The sequence below is a fragment of the Bos taurus genome, chromosome 1 (assembly GCF_002263795.3).
Source record: "Bos taurus isolate L1 Dominette 01449 registration number 42190680 breed Hereford chromosome 1, ARS-UCD2.0, whole genome shotgun sequence".
In the NCBI taxonomy this organism is placed as follows: Eukaryota; Metazoa; Chordata; class Mammalia; order Artiodactyla; family Bovidae; genus Bos; species Bos taurus.
In genome coordinates this window covers 66,388,161-66,413,374 of record NC_037328.1, presented here as the reverse complement: position 1 = coordinate 66,413,374, position 25,214 = coordinate 66,388,161, and the positions used below count along the sequence as shown (strand labels likewise).

At 38.2% G+C, this 25,214-nt stretch overlaps 1 protein-coding gene and 1 long non-coding RNA gene across 2 annotated transcripts in view; one reads left to right on the top strand and one right to left on the bottom strand.

Annotated features, from left to right (window-relative positions):
- Positions 1 to 5,924, bottom strand: part of SLC15A2 (solute carrier family 15 member 2) — a 67,207-nt gene extending 61,283 nt beyond the window's left edge. Inside the window, 1 exon segment of the mRNA XM_024994668.2 lies at positions 5,839 to 5,924. The gene's annotated coding sequence lies outside the window, so the exon portion shown is untranslated.
- Positions 2,524 to 25,214, top strand: part of LOC132345641 (uncharacterized) — a 66,475-nt gene continuing 43,784 nt past the window's right edge. Inside the window, exons 1-2 of the long non-coding RNA XR_009495054.1 lie at positions 2,524 to 2,756; positions 5,831 to 5,962. This is a non-coding gene — a long non-coding RNA (uncharacterized lncRNA). The remainder of the gene's footprint in view (positions 2,757 to 5,830; positions 5,963 to 25,214) is intronic.

The following is a 25,214-nucleotide window of genomic DNA, read 5'->3' as shown; positions in this document are numbered from 1 at the left end:
GGATGAGATGGTTGGATGGCATCACCAACTCAATGGACATGGGTTTGGGTGGACTCCGGGAATTGGTGATGGACAGGGAGGCCTGGCATGCTGCGGTTCATGGGGTCACAAAGAGTCGGACACGACTGAGCGACTGAACTGAACTGAACAATGAGATGATTCAGATGTTGGAATTATCTGACAATGACTGTAAAACAGCAGTTGTAAAAATATTTTAACTAGCAGTTACACACATTTTTGAAACAAATGAAAAAGTAGAAAGCATCAGCAAAGAAATAAAGCTATAAAAGAGAAATTATGAAACTGAAAATTACAGTAAATGACACAACACTCACTAGATGTGCTCAACAATAGACTAGAGATGACAGAGTAAAGAATCAGTAAACTGAAAAACAGATTAATCTTAGCTATCCTGTCAACAAGAGCAAATGAACAGACTCAGGGGCATGTGAGACAAGAAAGAAAAAATCTAACATTTATGTCATGAGAGACCCAGAAGCAGAGGAGAAAGAGAGTAGGGCTGAAAAATTATTGAAAGAAATAGTCAAAGGATGAAAAATTTTCAAGTTTGATTAAAGACAATAATCTACAGATTTAAAAAGATTAGGAAATCACAAAAAGGATAAACTAAAATAAAAAATTCAAGTCATGACACATCATTAACCAAACTTCAAAAAGCCAGAAAAAAAAGAAAAAGAAAAAATTTTGAAAGCAGTTGCAGAGAAAATGACACATTGTCTATAACGGAAAAATGGTTCAAATGACAGCAGATTTTTTTGACATGTTAAGTTGGTTATGCAAAGTGATTCTACCCAGGCTGTGCAGCTCAAACTCGTGACTGCAGCGTCTGCACCCTGGATAGCAATTTTTTTAAACCTGAAACAAAAAATAAAGTAGTACAACATTTTCAAAGTGCTGGAAAAAAAAAAACTGTTAATCTTACATCTATATATAGGGAAAATATACTTCAGGAATGAACAGCAAATAAAGGCATTCTTAAATGAAGAAAAACTAAGAAAATTTGTCACCAGCAGACTCACCAGTAATGAATGACTTAGAAGTTCTGTAAACAGAGAGGAAATGATGACCAAAGGAAGCTTTAAGATATAGTTGAGTTTGAGGATGACTGAATTACCCCAGCTAAAATAAAATGGAGATCTTTGGCAACTTAAAAAGGTGTCAAAGAATTGGTGTTAATGTTTATGTCTATGGATGTGGACGACTCCAACATATTATATACTTCTACAGCCTTATCTCCCACTACTTCTATGCACACACTCTGCTCCACACAAATTAGGCTACTCATCATTTTCCCAATGTTGTGTTTTCCTGCCTCTTAACCTCTGCTTGTGCTGGAACCTTGCTACCTGGAATGCTCTCTTATCCCTCACTTCCATGTCCAAATTCTAGTCACCTTCAAAGTGAAGCCTAAAACGATATCTGTTCCATGAATCCTTCCTCAATTCCTGTGGCCAGAAGTAAACTCTCCTCATGAATTTTTGTGACATTTTGTAATTTCCTTGGCATAGGTGACATTCTGTCTTCAGTAAACAGGACTGAAATAATGTACATGAAAAGTAAATTGCTAAACAAATGAAATTAATTTATTAAACTGGTTTTTATTTACATGATAGCTATTTATGTATATGCCTTCTCTTCCTTCTGCAGGCTCCTTACGAGTAAGGACTCTATTCCCATTTAGTTCTCCCATAGCTTCTGATATAATGTCTCTCAGGTTAAAAGAAAAAAAAAAAAAAAGGTCCATTACATTGAATTAAACCATGGAAGCAAAAGGATTCAGGAAAACTTACATAGAAATTAGCAGATCCCAAGTTTCCATGTGCTTCCTTTAGGTAAAAAAAAATTTTTTCATTTTAGTTTTATCTAATTGTAATGAAGAATGTACAATCAAATCACACTCTCCTGGTTTTCCTTTTACTTCATAAATCACCCATTCTCAAAATTTTCTGGATCCTCCTCTTCTAGATCTCTAATGTTGTGAAACTCCAGGAGTACTCCTTGAAGCCCTTCTGTATAACATTTATTATAACATTCTCTATGACATTTAGTCTATCTCATCCCATGGCATGCCTTTAAATACCATTTATAAGCTGATGACTTTCAAGTTTACATACCCAGCCCCAGTTGGATACCCTATTGGGATCTGAAGTTCGACATGCACAAAACTCTTAGTTAGTTAATACCCCAAATCAATTTTTACCCTAGTCTTCCCTAGTCTCAGAAAATTGCACCAATATTCATCCTCATTACTTGAGCCTTCAAATCTGTCAGAATTTCTCTCTCTTTCAAATCATGTATGTAGACTATACTCAATTCATGTCTGTCCTTCCTTAATGATAAATTCCAAGTCAAACCACTTCTCTCCATCTCCACTGCTACCACCTTGTCCAAATAACAATCATTTTTACTTAGACTCTCTTTGTTTACAATATTTCCTACTTACAGACAATTCTGTACTTAGCAACCAGTGAACTGAGAGAATCAGATTATGTCACTCCCATGTTCTGAACCTCCAATGGTTTCACATGGGACTTAGAATAGCATCATAATGTCTTACCATGGCCACAAAGTGCCACATGATCTGGTCCCTAGCTTCCTGGGATGGCATCCTCTACCTGTTCATACTTGACTGACTTACTCCAGTCCTGTTGTACTGTCCATATTGCTCTTCCTCAATACTCATGACTTCCTCAAGCCCCATGCAGTCTCTAAGACAGCCAGTCAAGATAAGTGAGGTAAGCTTGCACACAGGTATAGCAGATTATTCATCTTTTTTTTCCTAACACCTATATGAATGGAATAAATGAAACTCAAAAATGAATTTTAAAAAACTCTAAATTTTTGAGGTTTAACCAACAGGTGTTTAAAATGTAAACCTATATTGTAATATAGTTGCCTAAAACATCTAATGTTACTTAAGGCTGCATAAAACAGAAGTGTATTGTTGGGAGAAAGACAGGTTCTAGTTCTTCTGGTCCAACCTCGTCTGGAATATTGTATGTATTTGGCTTCAGATAACACATATTAAGAGGGATTCTTATCTACCATTGAATTTCAAGCAAAGGATATTTTTCAGATATATTTTCAGGAAAAACAGTTGTGAAAAATCTTCAGTTTGATGAATACTTAATGACTGATATAATGTCTCTCAGGTTAAAAAAAAAAAAGGTCCATTACATTGAATTAAACCATGGAAGCAAAAGGATTCAGGAAAACTTACATACAAATTAGCAGAACCCAAGTTTCCATGTGCTTAATGAATACTTAATGGAGGTGACATGAAAATTCTCCCCAAATAGCAAAAAGTCTGCTGCATAAAAGAGGGGTTTATGCTTATTCTTGTTAGCCATAAAGGAAAGAACCAATGGTGAGGGGTTTCAAAGAAAAACCTTTTAGTTCAGCACAAGGAAGAATTGCCTGCCAGTGTTTCCCAACTCCGTGTTCTGCAGAACACTATACCATGTGAGGCTAAATGAGGTGTTTTATGTCTTTACTGAAGCATTTCTCAGAATCTTTAATATGCAAGTCTTAAGAAGAGGATAGAATATGCTTCATTTCCAAAATTTATTTAACCATAGAAACTTTTATTCATAGAGCACTGTTAATATCTTTTGAGACAGTAGTTCATAGAATAGGTGGAGTTAAAGCTGCTTCAAAAATGAACATATTATCTTCTGAAGAAGCACAGTCAAGTTCACATTAAGGTATCTGTTGAAAATGGAGTGTTGCTTTCACTTCTGTACTTCTGAAAACTTGGTAACTGAAACTAGAGTATTAAAGCCTGGGAAACTGGAACGACTTTCTTTGTTATGTTTACAGTCTGACTGACTCAAAACAGTTCTAGATGAGAATAATAGAGCAAAACCAATGGAAATGTTTGAACTTTTCCTCCAGAAATACACAGTAGTCATGATATTCCCATGTCTGTCCACTGAGTCATTCATTGTGTCTAAGGTAATATTTCTCAACTTTTTTCACCAACACAGCAACAAACAAAACCCTGTCATGTTCTACCACTCTAACCCCCAGATTTTGTTAGAATCCTGATATGCAACCATGGCCTTCATTGGGCATTGCCATTTTAGAAGCTCAAATGTAGTGTTAAGATAACCTTTTTTAAAAAATAAGTCATTTAAAATTTGTCAAAACAGTAAAAGTTATCAAAACAGATCCACTGCTTTGAGGCCAAATGAAGTACTAATAAAATGGAAGTGAAAGTCCCTCAGTTGTGTCCAACTCTTTGGGACCCCATGGACTATACAGTTCATGGAATTCTCCAGGCCAGAATTGGAGTGGGTAGTCTTTATCTTCTCAAGGGGATCTTTCAGGGCTTGAACCCAGGTCTCCCACATTGCAGCCAGATTCTTTACCAGCTGAGCCAAATATTGTTGTTATTACATACTTGTTGCAATAAGCAAGACAATGTGATAATAAGAGAAACCTTGCCTGACAACATTGAAAAGACAGAGTTGGAAAGTTATAATTAGTGTCTTCTATACAGTTGTCCACAGAATGGTATGATCTAGGGCTGAAACAATGTAGTCCCTAAAAAGAGTGTACACCAGAAGACTGGCTCATCAGGACTTCCACAGTTTATACTTGTTCTGTTTTCCAGAACCATGTTTATTCTCTTTAATTTGGTTTCCAAGGATGTTATCAGTACTGAGAAAGGGCATTTGGGTTAGTAGATAAAAGACTAATTATCAGAAAGATGTATCATCTCCTATTTGTCAGTAAAATTTAATTTTTCTCCTACTATCTGTACTGAAAATTTTACTAAGGTCTTATCAGACCTAGATAGCTGACAAAGCAGGTCCTGGACCAGATCACACCAGACATACCAATTCTTGAAGTCCTTGTAAACAGTACAATTAACTGCTAATGAAGAACATTAAAATGCCATTTCTCTGTTAATTCTGCAATTTTGCCCCTGAATCAGCACTTCAGAGAGTTGGACAATCAGTTCTAAATAGCAGATAAAAGAATTCCTACATAACTTTGATAACCACAGAGACCAATCTCAATTATACATTTGTGTTTTTGGAGACAGCAGGTCAGCTTCAGCAATGCTACACACTGTTTACTGAGTTCACTGACAGATGGGAAGACATAGAGTTTCAGGGGCCTTCCTGCAATGCACTGAAAAACCTAGTCCTGGAGTTGCCTCTATCATGGGAGAAAAGTGGAGGTGATCAACTTGGATATGATGCTATTTTTCTTCTAACCAAGCTGGAGTTAAAAATGCTTGAAGATGGTGATGGCCAAGACCAGAGTAAGGAACTGGGGTCTGGTCAGAGTCCAGGGAGCTATTAGAACTTTGTCTTCTTGGTTTCCAGGTTGATCATGTTTCCTTGGATTTGGGGAGTCTGCTTATCAGCTGACCCCTGAACATCCCCTGGCTTTAAAGGAACATAGTAGTATCCCATGATGGAGAAGATCAGGCAGACCACCAGCAAGAGGCAGGAAAACAAAATGAATTCGGCCCACTGTAGGAAGAAATACATTCAAGAGAAAAATATGGAGAACCTGAAACTAAAGGGATCTTTATAGGATGAGGAATGGAGAGCAGATTGACACAGGGTCACCAGTTTAGGAAGAGCTTTGGTAGGAGAAGACAGGGCTCACTGTTCTTGACTCACATGGACCTATGTGGCCATTATTGCAACTTACATGTCTATTTTCCTGGAAAAATCTGTGTCTAATTCATCTCAGGTCAGAGGGTTGAGTGGGAGACAGAGGGGTTGGGGAAGGGCAGCAGAAGAAGATGGAGGGAAATCCTTGGGTAGACACGTGCTCCTGTTTCTCTTAGGTACATACCTGAGCTAGGCCACTGAACTGTGCCACAATAAGCACGATGATATTCCCAACTGCAACTGTCAACAACCAGGCTGCCTGGAGTACAGACTTCATGCTGGAGGGAGCCTAGAGAAGACACAAATCTGTGAGTAAAGAAATTCCCTATACCACCCTCCTATCCCATGCATCTACCCATAAAACTTCTCCCACCCCAACTTTCAGATTTGAACTTCCCCCACAAGTTCAGCTATCACATCGGTTCAGGGAATGGTGATTATGTTCATAGTAACAACAAGATGGAGCTCTTAACTGAATATTTTAATTCATTGTATCATATAATCTTCATTACAACCCTAAGGGATAATTTCTATTACTATTCTTATTTTACACAAAAATAGCATCAGAGAGATGATAATTCACTTGCTGAAGATTACACAATAGATATTCAGCCAAAATTTGAACTTGGGCAGTTTGATTCCATAGTCCTTATTCTTAATGTTTCAGTATCCTTTTCTGGATCCCAAATAGCATAGGGATCCAGCCTGCCATGTTCCTGGGAGTCAAGTTGATACTCTGTTCAGGGTCATAAGAAATCTAAAGCCAAAAACTATAGAGGTCTTGGCCATGGTCACATATCTAATTAAGGCAGTCAAAGTGTTGGTTGCTCAGTTGTGTCCAACTCTTTGTGACCCCAATGACTGTATCCTGCCAGGCTCCTCTGTCCATGGAATTCTCCAGGCAAGAATACTGGAGTGAGTAGCCAATCCCTTCTCCAGGGGATCTTCCCAACCCAGGGATTGAACCTGGGCCTGCAGCATTATAGGCAGATTCTTTACCATCTGAGCCACCAGGGAAGCCCATGTGAGGCAGTGTCAGGATTAAAACTCCATCCTCTGAGCAGTAGCTCCATCTCCACTTTCCACTTGCAAAAACCTACCTGAGAATAAGAAAACTCAAGTCCTGTGACAGAGAACATGACCTCCCCAGCTGTAACAAGAGCATATTGTGGTAGCTGCCATGCGATGGACATTTTGTTGGCTGGCATGTATTCCATCTTCCAGGCCTGAGGACCCTGATTGGTTCTCTTAGTGAGGGAAACAAGAAATGGGCTTGTTAGGAGTCTCAAGTAAATATTCCTGGCCTATGTCATTTATGATCTTACATCCATCTCCTGATTTTATTGTCATTCTTGTTGTACCATGAAGAGATTGAGCACTTTCTACACAGTTTCAGGTTTTTGAAATTCCTTTTGATAACACTGCACTCACTTGGCTGGCTTCAGTCAACCAGATACCATTATTGCAGAGCCCTTAAATGGTAGACTATTACACAATTTCAGGTTTTTGAAATTCCTTTTGATAACACTGCACTCACTTGGCTGGCTTCAGTCAACCAGATACCATTATTGCAGAGCCCTTAAATGGTAGACTATTACACAATTTCAGGTTTTTGAAATTCCTTTTGATAACACTGCACTCACTTGGCTGGCTTCATTCAACCAGATACCATTATTGCAGAGCCCTTAAATGGTAGACTATTTTAATACTGTAGTTTGGAGTCCAAACATTTGACCTACTGCATATTTTGATCCTGGTCAACATTTTAAATGTAAAATGGCATCTGATATATGAAAAATTATCAGAAAAGCATGTACTTAAAAAAGTTAAGTACAATTAAAATATTTCTAACATTTTCCATTTAAATATCTTACTAAAATTACTTTATCAGAGTAAATTATTTCTTGGTAACCCTTACATTAAAGATTTTCCTGATCAATTTTTAAATACCTGTATCAAATACCACCTGCTATTTTGTCTTCTATTTTCTGGCCATTATTTTTAAACTCAAACTTACACATAAAAATTTTGTCAAAAAGATGCTATATTCCTATAAAATTTTGGTCAAAAAGAATCTTTTCAGGGTCAATTTTTTGTTATCAATGTTACCAAATATACATGATTCAACAGTCTTTTTTCCCTAAAACTACTTTTACTGTATGCAGGTTCTCAGCTGTATTTGATTTTACTGTACAATAATTGTAATGAAATTTTTGAAATTATATATTTTTATAGGAGTAAAACCAAGTTATTAGGTAGCAGGTGTTATTAAATAGTAGATGTAATACACGGATATGTCATGAGATTAAAAATAGAGATAAAATATCAAGTTCAAAAGTCCTGAAATAAAAAGTTCTTGATGTTGAAATGCCTTTGATTTCCTTATTTGGAAATAGAGTTGTTGCAGATATAATTAGTCAAGTTATAATTAAATCATTGGTATGGGCCCTAATCTAATATGACTGATGTCTTCGTAAGAGTCAGAGTCACTGCATTTAAAATGCAGTAAGGGAAGTGTTGCTTTCGTTGATATTGTGAACATTACTGGGCATATATTTGGGTTTTCTTAGCCTCAGAGAAGACCATGACCTGAGGTTGTAAATAAAAGTCACATTCTTAAATACTCACAGACAAATATAATAATTAAGTAAACAAAGTAGATTGAATGGGAATGATACAAACTATGGTAAACTGTCTAAAGCATACAGCCACTATAGCACCAGCCAAGTGACATGGTAATACTCGTTACAAAATTTTCTGATCTAATAACAAAGAAATGTTAGGAATCCAGTTTCTTTGGTGAAATTGCTTGAATTTTAAATATTGTCAATTAATAATTATTATCATTTTTGTCAAGACTGCAACCAGACAAAACAGAACTACATGAGGAACTGGGCCCTCAGTACCTCTAATTTATGATCTCTACTCTAGATGGTTATTAGATCCTCACATTCAGAAACAATATATATAGCCTCTAACTTGAGCAGTATACTATAGACAGAACAAAGAAAAACTGAAATAACACCAGGAATGCAAGTGTTATGAGTTGAGTTGTGTCCCCCTAAAACTCATATGTTGAATTCAAACCCCCATTACCCACCTGAGAATGTGACCTTATTTGGAAATAGAGTTGTTGCAGATATAATTAGTCAAATTATAATGAGGTCACTTGGGTGGGCCCTAATTCAACATGACTGGTGTCTTCATAAGAGAAATTTGGACATAGACAAACATACAGGGAGAATTCCATGAGAAGATGAAAGTGAAGACTGGGGTGATTCTTCTATACACCAAGCAACACCAAACATTGCCAGAAAACCACTAAAAACTAAAGGAAGCTAAATGAAATGGATTCTTTCTCACAGCTCTCAGAAGGAACCTACTCTACCAACACCTTGGTCTTGGACTTCTGGCCTTCATGACTGTAAGATAATAAATTTCTGTTGTTTAAGCCATTCAGCCTGTGGTATTTTGTTACAGTGGCCCTAGAAAACTAATACAGCTAGGCTGCTTTAACAGCAGAAAATCAATTAATGAACCATATCAATAGAAAATCACATGATTTTCAGTAGACACGGAAAAAGCATATGACAAAATTCAATGCCTCCTCCCACTTTCCTAGTAAAAAACATACAAACAAAAAGCACAACAGACTAGGAATAGAAGGGAACTTAACCTGATACCCAATCAATGACACCTGTGAAAACTCCACAGCTAACATACTCAGTGATAAAAGACTGAATGCTTTCCCCCTAAGTGGATGTCTACTCTCAACACTTCTATTCAGTATTTTATTGATGGTTCAAGCAAGAGCACTTCATTAAGAAACAGAAGTAAAAGTCATCCACTGAAAGAAAGAAGTAAAGCTTCTTTATGCAGATAACATGATCTTGTATGTATAAAGTCCTAAGGGATCCACTAAAAATCTATTAAAACTAACAAACGAGTTCAGTAAGGTTGCAGGACGTAAGATCAGTATCAACTGTATTTCTACACATTTCCAATCAGCAATTTAAAAATGAAATTAGGGAAATGATTCCATTCAGTTCAGTTCAGTTCAGTTGCTCAGTCGTGTCCGACTCTTTGCAACCCCATGAATTGCAGCATGCCAAGCCTCCCTGTCCATCACAAACTCCCAGAGTTCACTCAAACTCATGTCTGTCGAGTTGGTGATGCCATCCAGCCATCTCATCCTCTGTTGTCCCCTTCTCCTCCTGCCCCCAATCCCTCCCAGCATCAGGGTTTTTTCCAATGAGTCAACTCGCACGAGGTAGCCAAAGTGTTGGAGTTTCAGCTTCAACATCAGTCCTTCCAATGAACACCCAGGACTGATCTCCTTTAGGATGGACTGGTTGGACCTCTTGTAGTCCAAGTGACTCACAGGAGTCTTCTCCAACACCACAGCTCAAAAGCATCAATTCTTCAGTGCTCAGCTTTCTTCACAGTCCAACTCTCACATCCATACATGACCACAGGAAAAATCATAGCCTTGACTAGATGGACCTTTGTTGGCAAAGTAATGTCTCTGCTTTTCAATATGCTATCTAGGTTGGTCATAACTTTCCTTCCAAGGAGTAAGCATCTTTTAATTTCATGGCTGCAATCACCATCTGCAGTGATTTTGGAGCCCCAGAAAATAAAGTCTGACACTGTTTCCACTGTTTCCCCATCTATTTCCCATGAAGTGATGGGACCAGATGCCATGACCTTCATTTTCTGAATGTTGAGCTTTAAGCCAACTTTTTCACTCTCCACTTTCACTTTCATCAAGAGGCTTTTGAGTTCCTCTTCACTTTCTGCCATGAGGGTGGTGTCATCTGCATATCTGCGGTTATTGATATTTCTCCCGGCAATATTGATTCCAGCTTGTGCTTCTTCCAGCCCAGCGTTTCTCATGATGTACTCTGCATATAAGTTAAATAAGCAGGGTGACAATATACAGCCTTGACCAAGCACTCCTTTTCCTATTTGTAACCAGTCTGTTGTTCCATGTCCAGTTCTAACTGCTGCTTCCTGACCTGCATATAGGTTTCTCAAGAGGCAGGTCACGTGGTCTGGTATTCCCATCTCTTTCAGAATCTTCCACAGTTTATTGTGATCCACACAAAGGCTTTGGCATAGTCAGTAAAGCAGAAATAGATGTTTTTCTGGAACTCTCTTGCTTTCTCAATGATCCAGCGGATGTTGGCAATTTGATCACACAGACCACAGCCTGGTCTAACTCAATGAAACTAAGCCATGCCGTGTGGGGCTACCCAGGACGGGGCAGGGGGGGCGGTCATGGTGGAAAGGTCTGACAGAATGTGGTCAAACTGGAGAAGGGAATGGCAAACCACTTCAGTATTCTTGCCTTGAGAACCCCATGAACAGTATGAAAAGGCAAAATGATAGGATATTTAAAGAGGAACTCTCCGGGCTGGTAGGTGCACAATATGCTACTGGAGATCAGTGGAGAAATAACTCCAGAAAGAATGAAGGGATGGAGCCAAAGCAAAAACAATACCCAGTTGTGGATGTGACTGGTGATAGAAGCAAGGTCTGACGCTGTAAAGAGCAATATTTCATAGGAACCTGGAATGTCAGGTCCATGAATCAAGGCAAACTGGAAGTGGTCAAACAGGAGATGGCAAGAGTGAACATCAACATTCTAGGAATCAGCGAACTAAAATGGACTGGAATGGGTGAATTTAACTCAGATGACCATTATATCTACTACTGTGGGCAGGAATCCCTTAGAAGAAATGGAGTAGCCATCATGGTCAACAAGAGTCCAAAATGCAGTACTTGGATGATTTTGTTAGTAACAGCAAAATAAAGAATAAAATACTTAGGAGTAAATAAAACAAATGTAAAACCTATATTCTAAAAAGTATAAAAGCATTGTTGAAAATATTTACATCTTGAAGAAGACCTAAAGATAAATGGAAAGACACTTCATGTTCACTGATCAGGAGACAATATTGTTAAGGTAGCAAAACTCCTCACAATAACCTCACAAATTCAATGCAATCTTTATAAAAATTCTCAGCTGGCTGCTGATTCCAAGTTGATCCTAAGATTATATGAAAATTCAGGGAACCCATAATAGCCAAACCAGTCTTGAAAGGGAAGAATGAACAAAACTGAAAGACTTATACTTCCTGATTTTTAAATTGACTACAAAGTAATAGTAATTAAGAGATTATGGTATTGGAACAAGAATAAATATATAGGTAAATGGAATAGAATTGACTCCAGAAATAAACCCTCACATTTTTGGTCAGTTGACTTTTGACAAGAATGTCAAGACCATTTAGCGGGAAAAGAATCTTCAACAGATTGTGCTGGGACAACTGGATGTTCACATACAAAAGAATGAAGTTAACCCCCAAGCTCATACCATATGCAAAAATTAACTCAAGATAGATTAAAGTCCTAAATGGTGATTTAGTTGCTAAATCATGTCTGACTCTTTGCAGTCCCATGTACTATAACCCACCAGGCTTCTCTGTCCATGGGGATTCTCCAGGCAAGAATACTGGTGTGGGTTGCCATTTCCTTCTCCAGGGGATCTTCCCAACCCAGGGATCGAACCCAGGTCTCCTGCATTGCAGGCAGATTCTTTACCAAATGAGCTACATATAGACGTCCTAAATGTAAGAGGTCTGTCTAGTCAAGCTATGGTTTTTCCAATAGTCATGTATGGATGTGAGAGTTGGACTATAAAGAAAGCTGAGCACCAAAGAACTGATGCTTTTAAACTGTGGTGTTGGAGAAGACTCTTGAGAGTCCCTTGGACTGCAAGAAGATCCAACCAGTCCATCCTAAAGGAGATCAGTCCTGGGTGTTCATTGGAAGGACTGATGTTGAAGCTGAAACTCCAATACTTTGGCCACCTGATGCGAAGAGCTGACTCATTGGAAAAGACCCTGATGCTGGGAAAGATTGAGGGCAGGAGGATAAGGGGATGTCAGAGGATGAGATGGTTGGATGGCATCACCAACTCAACGGACATGAGTTTGGGTAAACTCTGGGAATTGGTGATGGACAGGGAGGCCTGGAGTGCTTCGGTTCATGGGGTCACAGGTCGCAAAGAGTCAGACACGACTGAGCAACTCAACTGAACTGAAATGTAAGAGGTAAAAACAATAAAACTTAGAGGTAAATATAGGCATTAATCCTCAAGAGCTTATATATGGCAATGGTTTCTTAGATGTAACACTTAAAGCATATGCAACCAAAGAAAAAGTTGATAAACTGAACATCATATAGATTAAAAGTGTTTGTACTACTTCAGGGGGCACCATCAAGAAAGTTAAAAAGACAATCTTATGAATGGGAGAAAATGTTTGCAAATTGTATATCTAATAATGGACTTACATTTAAAATACATAAAGAATACTTGTATGCTAAGTTGCTTCAGTCTTGTCCAACTCTTTGTGAACGCTATGGAATGTAGACTGCCAGGCTCCTCTGTCCATGATTCTCCAGGCAAGAATACTGGAGTGGGTTGCCATGCCCTCTTCCAGGGGATCTTCCCCAACCAGGGATTGAACCTATGTCTTTTATGTCTCCTGCACTGACAGGCAGGTTCTTTACCACTACCATCACCTGGAAAGCCCTTACAAGTCAATAATTAAAAGACAACTCAATTAGAAATTGCACAAAGAATCTGAATAGACATTTCTCCAAACCTGATTACAAATGGCCAATAAGTACATTAAAAGGTGCTCAACATCATTAGTCATCAGGAAAATACAAATCAAAACCACAGTGAGATACCATTTCATACCTACTAGAATGGCTATAATTAATAAGACAGAAAAATAAGTGCTACAAAGAGAATATTGCCACTTTCAACTCATGGGAATGATAAATGTGCGTTCACTTTGCAAAAGGGCTTCCCTGGTGGCTCAGATGGTAGAATCCACCTGCAATGCAGGAAACCTGGGTTTGATCCCTGGGTTGGGAAGATTCCCCAGGAGGAGGGCATAGCAACCCCCTCCAGTATTCTTGTGTGGAGAATCCCCATGTACAGAGGAGCCTGGCAGGCTACAGTCCAAATGGTCGCAAAGAGTCAGACACAACTGAGCGACTAAGCACATGGCAGTTCCTTAGATGGTTAAACACAGAATTACCATGTGACCCAACAATTCCACTCTTAGTTATATACCCAAGAGAAGTGAAAATATATGCCCACACAAACACTTGTACATGAATATTCACAGCAACATTATTTATATCAGTCAAAAGGTGAAAACACCAAATGTCCATATACTGATGAATACATAAACAATATGTGTTATATCCATGCAATGGGCAATAAAAAGAAGTGAAGTACTGTTATATACCCTGAAAAGACCCTGAAGCTGAGAAAGATTGAGGGCAGGAGGAGAAGGGTACAACAAAGGATGAGATGGTTGGATGGCATCACCGACTCAAGGGACATGAGTTTGGGTAAGCTCCGGGAGTTGGTGAGGGACAGGGAGGTCTGGCGTGCTGCAGTTCATGGGGTCGCAGAGTCAGACACGACGGAGCAACTGAACTGAACTGTTATATACTGCAATATGAATGAACCTTAAAAATAAGCTAAATGAAAGAATCCAGACACAAAAGACCACATAGTATATCATTCCATTTATACTAAATGTCCACAATAGGCCAGTGTATGAAGAAAGTAAACAAGTAGTTGTCTAGGGGTAAGAGGTTTGGGAGGAAATAGTGAGTGACTGCTGATGAATATGAGGCTTCTTTTTGGAACGAGGAAAATGTTCTAAAATTACACAACTCTGAATTTTTTAAACACCACTGAATATATATTATTGAAAATATATTCTACATATGTATTGAACATACAATGCATATTGAATATGTTAATACATTTTAAACCATTATGTACTTGAAGTGGGTGAATTGTATGGTATATGAATTATATCTCAATAAGGCTATAATAAAAATGGCATACCAAAAATGTCATGCTAATTAAGTTAATTACAATAAATAAAATGTTACAGATTATTCTCATCACCCTTCTAGAAGTGTTCCATCTTTTTCTTATTCACTATCTACTTTTTATATTTAATACAGTGTCAAAAGTAATGGAATAAAATTAGAATCAAAATTGACATCAGAGGTCTAAAACCCTGATGGCTAAACAACTGCTTTTGATGGGCCACAGTTAATTGATCCCCCAAACTTTGTGTAAAGATTGACATTTGCTACAAGTCTTGGTATTTCAGACTGTGATATAATAGCAGATCAATTTCCAAGGAGCTAGGAGAACCACATGTGGAGTCAGTCAAGAAGACCAAAATAATTTGTGTTTTCTTGGTGCCATAATGAGACTGGAGCAGACCATGTCACCTCATAGCAGTGACTCAAGATAAGTTATGTCTACCATTCCCCAAGATCCTGTGCCTGCTACCAATGTTATCTATTTTAAGTCCTCTCTGGAGACCTTAGCAGCTTTTCTAAAGTCACTATAGAAGCTATCACCATACACTAGAGATAAGTATGTGATACTGTCTTGCCACAGAGTCTTCTTTGGATCCAGGATATATATATAGATACATATAGATACAGATACATATAGATATATATAAGTTTAGATATGATATAGTTATATAGATACAGGTATATGGAAAGAAAGAGTGAGGATAGCCATGGGCTACTTACATTAGTAATAACAAACAGATAAACTGCACCAAAGTCTAGTAGGCCCAAATTCAGTGAAAAATCCTCCTTCTTTGTTCTACAATGCACTGCAGGATATCTGCAACAGGACAAATTTAGGTTAGAATAAACATTACAATTTAGAAAAGCACTTCCACCTCTGGTGGAAAGAGTGATTTCATCTCTCTTCTGATGGTGAATCAAGCAGCAAAGCTACCATTTCTCTTTGAGGAGTCTTAGAGTAAATTATTTTTTTGCAAGGTTTTTTCCACACCTGATCTGAGATTTCATCGCCTGTTGGGTATTTTTTTTTTTAACCTTAAACCTGAATGCAGAAGGTACAAATTGCCTTCTGTTGTGTACTTCAGACTCTAAGTCTTTCTCATCTAAATCTCATGAATTTTTATCTTCTGAACCTTATGAACTAGTGGAACAGCTTAAAACTGAATCTGAATGGATAAGCTCAAAGTAACAAGGTGTTAATAGGAGTTACAAAAGGGTAGGAATGGGAGCCAATAATAAACTGGAAAACCTCCAGGAGATGGAGATGGCCTTCACAACAAGCATGGTCTCAATATGTCTCTGCAGAACAACATGAGACTGAGGAAAGGAGTCAAAGGTTGCAAAAGAGGAGTCTGGGTATATTTACAATTAGCTGAAATATATTAGGTATATAATTAGGTGTAACTTCTATACCTAATCTGCCCACCCATACACAAAGAAAGTATTTAAAAATCAGTTGTTGATAAAAGTAAAATGTCCACAGGGTAGTGCTCTTACTCTCCTCTTTGCACAGTTCTGTAAGCAGACACACCATAGTCTTCATCAACAATGAGGGATGCATCTGTACCCAGGGAGACATTGACCTTTTCATGCAAAGTGTTAACAAACCTAAGGATAATAGAGACATTGTTAGAGATTAGACAAACTCTCCCACCTGATAAACGGGCAGGGGCCTTTTCTGTTTTGTTTATTGCTGTATGCCCAGTGCCTAGAATAGAGGCTGGCACATGAAAGGTACATGATATATATTGTTAACTGAATGAATAAAGCAACTCACACAGAAGTAATTAGTAGTCTTAGCTGTCCCTATCTTTTTCTTTCCTCAGGTATTAGCTTTTTGTCTGCCACATCATCACCTGATCTCAACTGGGATGACACTATTGTGATCACTCATGGCAGTTTGAGCCTCCTCAGTAACCCAGCTTAGATGCACCTATTTCTTTCTGTTTTCTAATGATGGAATTCATCAATTGAAGCTCAAAAAGGAAAATAATTATGTATATATAAATACATATTAGTATTTATATAAAACTGATACTTTATTTTATAAATGAAGTCTGATTTGCTTTACACAAAACTCAGACTCCCAACCCACAGTAGGTTAAGCTATCATTGTTTTGGGTCTTCAGACAAACTTGAACTCTTCCAGAACCATCTTTTTAGTCTTTTGAACCTGAGCCCCTAAATTGTTCCTCTGTTTCAATTTTTGGTACCATTTGTGTTAGTCCCTGGCTCATGGGATTAGAAGGGCAATTCCCTCTAAAACCGTTGATGTTGATTCCTGGACCTTTGATCATCCTGCACTAACCTAGAAATTGCTCCCTTTCATCCTTACTGGAGGTTTCCATTGCTCTCTGACCCAGGGAAGACATATTTTGATCTGTTTACTTTTTCTGAAAATCATGGAAAGGCAGATTATTATGACTGTTCCAGCCTTCAGTGAAATTCAAATTTTTCATTAAAAGTTCTCCTCTAAAATGCTATTCTCTATAGCAACCATCTAATCTTGATGGCCATAGGCACATGCATCTGTCTATTTTATGTCAGATTCCTGCCCCTGTGAGCAAGTGACCTCCTCAGGGCTTCATCTCTGTTAACTGTCCCAGGGTATCTAACAAGACCTTCAACCTTATCTAGATTCAAAACCAAGTTTTTTGACTCCAAGTATGTTACCTTTACTAAACCATGATGCCTCTATAGGTTCATTTTAAATTTTACTTTAAAAACATAGTAACTATAAAAGATATTCAACTTCCAGTAATGAAGGGAGAAATATTTACTTCTAAATTTCTCTCTGAGGATCACAGACAGGAAGTACTTAATTTTTTTCTTAAGAGCAAGATAAGTGCATAAAATTCAGTAGAAGCAATCCATGTGACAGAGCACAGAGGGGCATACATAGACACAGGGTCATTTTTGATTACCGTTGAGAAAGCAAGCCAAAAGACTTGGTTTTGAATCTGTGCCTCTCAGTTCCCTGGGGAAATGCCTTGACACCAATCCTCCTGACATTCTAGGAAAGAGCATCCTAGTACAAGACAATCAGAATGTGAAGTTCTGTAGACAGACACATTGTGATATTTCAATTGGAAATGGAAATTCTGTTTTTTTGTCTTTAAGTGGCATCTCGAATAGTGTGGCATATTCTGCAGAATGAAGAATATGGGGTCTCTTCTGAAGCCCCACAGCTCAGAAGAGACCCCAGATTCAAGAGAACAGAGAGGCCTGGGTCTCCTTGACATCCAAACCTCATGGCTGTCATCCCATTGGTTGTTTTGTTTTCTTCATCCTTCACCTACAATAGAGGGAAGTAAAAATCAGTTATGAGTGTCTAGAAGGAAGTGATAATCATAAAATTTGATCATCAGATATGTCCTTGGTAAGATATTGATAAGCCAGTCATCATACTCTAAGATAATTTGGAAATTAGGCCATTCCTCACTTACCATCATGCTAGAAATACTTTCCCCATCTTCTCGAATGATCAGGGTGTACCATATTTTCTCCTCCACAGAATGATCAGTGTAGACAGACACATTGTGATATTTCAATTGGAAGTGGAAATTCTGGCTTTTTGTCTTCAAGTGGAGTTTGGAATAGTGTGGCATATTCTGCAGAATGAAGAGCCTGTTACATTCACCTTCTACTCCACCTTGAACACTGCAATCTCATAGCAAACCAGGGCAGTTGACCTCATCAGATATTTTCAACATTACTCTTTAACTTCATAATACCATTTCTGGTAATCTATCATAGGATGAATTACAGGCATGAATAAAGACTTATGAGTAAGGATGTTCATAATAGGATTACTTATAATAATTAAAATACCAATAAGGAAATATTTTACTAAACTATGATATTTCCACAGAATGGAGTATTATGTATCCATTAACACCACATACTCAAAGTTTATCTAAGGACACAGGAAAATGCTTTTGATGCAGTTTATCTTAAGAAAAATTCAAAGTCAATACAGCATATAGTGTTTCAATACTTTAAAAAAATTTGTTTATTCATTTATACAAAACTGCTATCTATAATTCATCTCTGTGTGATGGACTTATAGGTGGATTTTATATCTGTTAACACACTCCCTAATTTTTAATAATAAATGTATATCTTATTAGAGCATTTTTAAATGAATATTTCAGAATATATATAATATAGAAGTGAAAATATGCAAGCCAAACTCTTCCACAGGGTGTGTGTAGGAAGCAGTTTGAAATACTAAAACAAATTACTACCTATTGAGAGCTTACAATGTCTCAGACTTTATGCTAAGCACTTTACGTATAATATTTATCCTTACAACAGCTTATGACATAAAAACTACTGCCATTTTACAGATGATAAAACTGAGGCTTAGAGATACAAATAACTTGTTCAAGGTCTTATAACTACAGAGTGACAGAATCAGGAATTGGATTGGGGCACTTCGACTTAACAAATGCATGCTATAAACCACTGTATTATGCTGCTGCCTTGGCACATAATCTGAATGTGTTTCTAACTCACTCAAGTCCATATGTCACCTGGAAAGATTTGATGGACTCTGCCAACAGAGTATTATTTTCATCGCCGAGCACTGTTACCTTCACCTCATCATCTGCCAGATTTAAGACTTGTAGGAAAATCTCTTGGGAATCTGGCTGGTGTGGGGCCATTTCCTTAGGACAGAGAACACATGTTAGAATTACCAACAAATCACCCGTGAGATACAATGAGATCATATACTGCAGAACTATCTTGATAGCCAAGATTATCTAGTCAAGAGGACACAGTTTTCTACCTCTAAAGAGCATTTGGCTTTGAAAACTCTGAAGGCAGTTTGGAGCGGGAATCTCCACCTCACTGTAGTAAGCACTGATCAGAGCAGTTCAGTCGCTCAGTCATGTATGACTCTTTGTGACCCCATGAACTGAAGCACACCAGTTTCCCTGTCCATCACCAACTCCTGGAGTTTGCTCAAACTCATGTCCATTGAGTTGGTGATGCCATCCAACCATCTCATCCTCTGACATCCCCTTCTCCTGCCTTCAGTCTTCCCAGCATCAGGGTCTTTTCCAATGAGTCAGCTCTTTGCAGTAGGTGGCCAAAGTATTGGAGTTTCAGCTTCAGAATCAGTCCTTCCAATGAATATTCAGGATTGATTTCCTTTAGGATTGACTGGTTTGATCTTGCAGTCCAAGGGACTCTCAAGAGTTTTCTCCAACACCACAGTTCAAAAGCATCAGTTCTTCAACACTCAGCTTTCTTTATGGTCCAACTCTCACATACATACATGACTACTGGAAAAAACCATAGCTTTGATTAGATGGACGTTTGTTGGCAAAGTAATGTCTCTGCTTTTTAATATGCTGTCTAGGTTTGTCGTAGCTTTTCTTCCAAGGAGCAATCACCTTTAATTTCATCATTGCAGTCAACATCTGCAGTGATTTTGGAGCCCAAGAAAATAAAGTCTCTCACTGTTTCCCCATCTATTTCCCATGAAGTGATGGGACTGGATGCCATGATCTTAGTTTTCTGAATGTTGAGTTTTAAGCCAGCTTTTTCACTCTCCTCTTTCACTTTCATTAAGAAGCTCTTTAGTTCCTCTTCACTTTCTGCCATAAGGGTGGTGTCATCTGCATATCTGAGGTTATTGATATTTCTCCTGGCAATCTTGATTCCACCTTGTGCTTCATCCAGCCTGGCATTTCACATGATGTACTCTGCATATAAGGCAAATAAGCAGGGTAACAATATACAGCCTTGACTTACTTCTTTCCTGATTTGGAACCAGTCCGTTTTTCCATGTCCAGTTCTAACTGTGGCTTCTTTACCTGCATATAGATTTCTCAGGAGGCAGGTAAGGTGGTCTGGTAGTCCTATCTCTTGAAGAATTTTCCACAGTTTGTTGTGACCACACAGTCAAAGGCTTTGGCATCGTCAATAAAGCAGAAATAGATGGTTTTCTAGAACTCTCTTGCTTTTTTGATGATCCAACAGATGTTGGCAATTTGATCTCTGGTTCCTCTGCCTTTTCTAAAACCAGCTTGAACATCTGGAAGTTCTCGGTTCATGTACTGTTGAAGCCTGGCTTGGAGAATTTTGAGCATTACTTTGTTAGCATGTGAGATGAGTGCAATTGTGCAGTAGTTTGAGCATTCTTTGGCATTGTCTTTCTTTGGGATTGGAATGAAAACTGACCTTTTCCAGTCCTGTGGCCACTGCTGAGTCTTCCAAATTTGCTGGCATATTGAGTGCAGCACTTTAACAGCATCATCTTTTAGGATTTGAAATAGCTCAACTGGAATTCCATCACCTCCACTAGCTTTGTTCATAGTGATGCTTTCTAAGGCCCACTTAACTTTATATTCCAGGATGTCTGGCTCTAGGTGAGTGATCACACTATCGTGGTTATCAGTGTCATGAAGATCTTTTTTGTATAGCTCTTCTGTGTATTTTTGCCACCTCTTCTTGATATCTTCTGCTTCTGTAGTCTTTTCCTACTCCAGGGGATCTTCCTAACTCAGGAATTGAACCCACATCTCCTGCATAGCAGGCGGATTCTTTATCAACTGAGCTATCAGGGAATCCCCCATAAGCACTGATGCCAGGTAACAAACTCCATGCTTTTTGACTTGGCTGTGGCCCCATACATCATTCCCCAATAGTGACTATTCAACCTGCCAAAAGGTATTTGAATGTTTGGTAAGGTATCAAAGAGATGATTATATATCTTGGATACTGGTGTTTGGAAATTCCTACATCATTCAGGTGGGAGGTGGGCTTCATTTTACACTGCTGCTCTACTCCTATATCTACTCATTTGCCACAAATACTTATTATGCACTTTCTGTAAAACAGCTACTGTGGTAGGGCCCAGTGAATCAAGATTGAACAAGTCAGAAAAATGAACAAAATAGATATGATCCTGCCCTCATGGAGCTTAAGATTTACTGTACTCACATTAATTTTTATCTCTACAGCAGCAGCAACTGCAAAAGCCAGGCATGCTAGGATCATACCAACAGCCATTTTCCTAAGTGATCTGTAGAGGAAACAGTGGCAATTATACCTAAACTGTAGGTGCTAAAGAATAAAATCTAAACCCCCTTAGCTTACCTAATTTGTTCTCAATTACTTTCAAAGTATTTCCTAGTACTCCCCTTCATATATCCTTCTTTCTACCTTTACTTGAGTCACACTGAACTATTCTTTGTAACACACCAAATTTCCCATCTTTATTTATGATGGTTTTTCTATCTATTATATCATAATAGAAAAAAGAATAGTAATATAGCCAGAATTATTGAACATTTACCATATATACCAGTTACTATATATTACCTTCTTTTCCTCTTCTTTATAAGTTTTTCTTGACACTGGCCACTCTCTTCCATCTCTGCATTTCCTGGCACTTTGTTTCCCTTCTTAGGCTTAACATATTAACTTAACATAATTCATCTTGTGCAATAACATTGCATATTTTCTAGCTCCCTTACTGAAGGATAAACTCCTTAGGAGCAAGATTTGTGCTTTTACAAAGCACTTGGTGCTCAATGAATGAGTAAATGGCAAAAAGTCATTTGAATATATAAAATGATGATCAAAAGGAAATTGCTATTAAATCAGAAATTATAAATGACTTAACACCCTCCTCTGTCAAACTTTACAAAGAATAACACTTCTATTTAGAAAGGGGGAAAATAGTTTCTATCCCCATTCTTATATGAGGTCTTTCATTTGTTTCATAGGGACAGTAAGAGATTTAAAGGTATTAGTTAATCATCAAAGACTTTGAACTTCTTTGAAGAAGCAACTTTTAAGTATAAAGCAACAAGTTGGTTTAGGAGACGAATCACATACTTTTGACTTTCCATGAAGTGTACTCCTAACTTTTCAACATCACATATGTAAATCTGCAGTAATGGCTTGGAATCTCTAAGTTAAGAATTAATTAGATCTAATTCCCATCCTCCAGTGTTAATGGGCATTTAATCTAATGTGGATAAACAGAAGCAGAAAAATGATAAACCAAAATAAATCATTACTAAGCAGAAAAGATACTGACTCTTTATCAAACTGGGCAAATTATGAGTCAATTTGGAGTAACACAGGCATAGTGAACACTTGTGTGCATGCTTGTTAAGTTGCTTCAGTCATGTCTGACTCTTTGTGACCCCATGGACTGTAGCCTGTTGGTCTTCTATGTCCATGGGATTCTCCAGGCAAGAATACTGGAGTGGGTTGCCATGCCCTCTTCAAGGGGATCTTCCTGACCCAGGGATTGAACCCGTGTCCCTTATTTCTCCTACATTGGCAGGCAGATTCTTTACCACTAGCGCCACCTGGGAAGCCCATAGTGAGCACTTACGTGAAGTTAATGCCACACTTGGAGACCAGACGATAAATGACAAGGTCAAACAATGGTATGAAGATAAGAACCAAAAAGGGATTTAGCACCTGTAACATGATGGTAAAAAGAATTAGTTACAAGTGTTCTATTATGAGTGTAGCATGTGCTTTCATCTGCATGTGTGCATACTCTCTCACATCCAAACACACTTTCATCATACAGTGTACAGAATGATTCCGCATCTTTCAGTCCCTTTATACCCAAGATGTATTACCCCTGCATAGCACGTTAGCTTCCAAATATTCCAAGGAACAAGTTTCACTCTGCACTGGTTTTTCTGTCAATTAATTAGGAGTTCTTCCCTCCCATTTGCTCTGATCTTATCCAGTTTCACAACCAAGGGAAAAATGTCATGGTCAGGAGAAAGGAAAGAGAGAAGAAGGAATTGGGGATTGTTGAACAAAACAAAGAGTTAAAAATAACTGGAAGTCACCAATAAACAGGGCTTCTGAATTCATTGCTCACACAACAAAGTGTTATATTTCCTTTGACAACATCATACTTGACATGGAAAAAAAAAATCCAATGCTTACACTTTCCCTGTGAGTTCAAAACTCCCTGGAGTTTTTGCAGGAGCTACTTGCTTAAGGGAAGATATGAAAGAGAAGTGTGAGGCTTAAAGATAATATTTTCATCACTATGTTTAGCCCTCCTCAGCATAGAAGGAAAAAAACCATCAAATTATGGTTGGTAATCCTCCTACTACACATAAAGTTATAGATAAGGGAAAAAATAAGTACCCAAGAATATAGAGAAGTCTCCTACCTGCATCTGATCAGGCTGAAGCACAAAGAAACCCTGAAACATGACAACAAATCACATGAAGATATTGGCATAAAGACAAAAAAAGCCTAGATCAACAATCTTGTTAATTAGCAGGTGAGAAGCATAAGATAATATCCATCAGGTCTTTGGTTCAGAGCCACTATTATCCTTGTAAAGGTATGTGGGGGAATAGGCTGGAATAGAAGCTCAGACTATGGCTTCTGAAGGCAGATGGGCATAAGGGAGAATCTTATTTTCTGTGCACTATGCTTTTTTAACTTGAGAGAGAATAGAGTCAGGGTGTTTTTATTCATCTCAGTAACTGTAGTTGTGGCGGTAAAGATGTGAAGGACAAAAAGGTATCATGGTTAGGGTGAAGTCTCCAATGGACACACAGTGTTTTTAAAGTTTGACCCTTCAGAGGGTCAAAAGGAAGACAACCATGGTAAATCCTGGACAGCCAGAGGAAGGGAAAAGATGAAATTATATTAGGCAAGCTCCAAACAGACTGGCTTATAAAACCCTAGCATCATTCCACCCTGCCTTCTTCACAAGTGAGATGGCAGGAGAACATACAATAATCTAGGCAGCGGGAATAAATGAGAGAAGAATTTGTCAATGAATGAAAATTTTAAAAAGAGAAAATTATATTTAAAATTTTCCCATTATTTCTGTATCCATGAACAAAATATCCCACCTCTGGATACCTGCTGTGAACCCTGCCTGAGAGGCTGGGCCAACTGTGTTGTCACAGCAATCAGTTGTGCCCTGGGGTGCCTGGTGGTGGTGGTTTGGTTGCTAAGTCATGTCCAACTCTTGCGAGTCCATGGACTGTAGCCTGCCAGGCTCCTCTGTCCATGGAATTCTCCAGGCAAGAATACTGGAGTGGGTTGCCATTTCCTTCTGCAGGGGAGCTTCCTGACCCAGGAATCAAACCCAGGTCTCCTGCATTGAAGGCAGATTCTTTACTGACTGAGGTAAGAGGGGAGCTTTGGTGGGGCATAGTTGGAAGGAAACATCCATTCCCCAGGCTTCATTTGCTCCCTATCTACTCCCTATCACTATCCACTCCCTATCACTTCATTTGCTATTGTCTCAGTGCTTCCTGTATACACTGAAACCTTTCCATCCTTACCTTTCTGATTTTCAAAGATAAGATTCTGTCTTATAATAGTCACTTTGCCTATCCAGTAACTTCATGCTAAAGGTATAATCTTATGTCACTTTTTAGGCAAAAACACAAATAAATTTTCCCTTAGTGTGGATTAAAAATAAATGATAGACTTCTCTGGGAAAAATCTCTTCTACTCACCAAATTCCCATTCATCCTGGTGGCTTGCAAGGTCCATCGTGAGCCCTACAGCAAACAGATGCTATTAGAGGAAATCCCTTTCCTTTGAGAGAGAAGGCGCTGGAAGAGGTAGTTTTCAAAAGAACTATTCTTACCTGCTGATCCA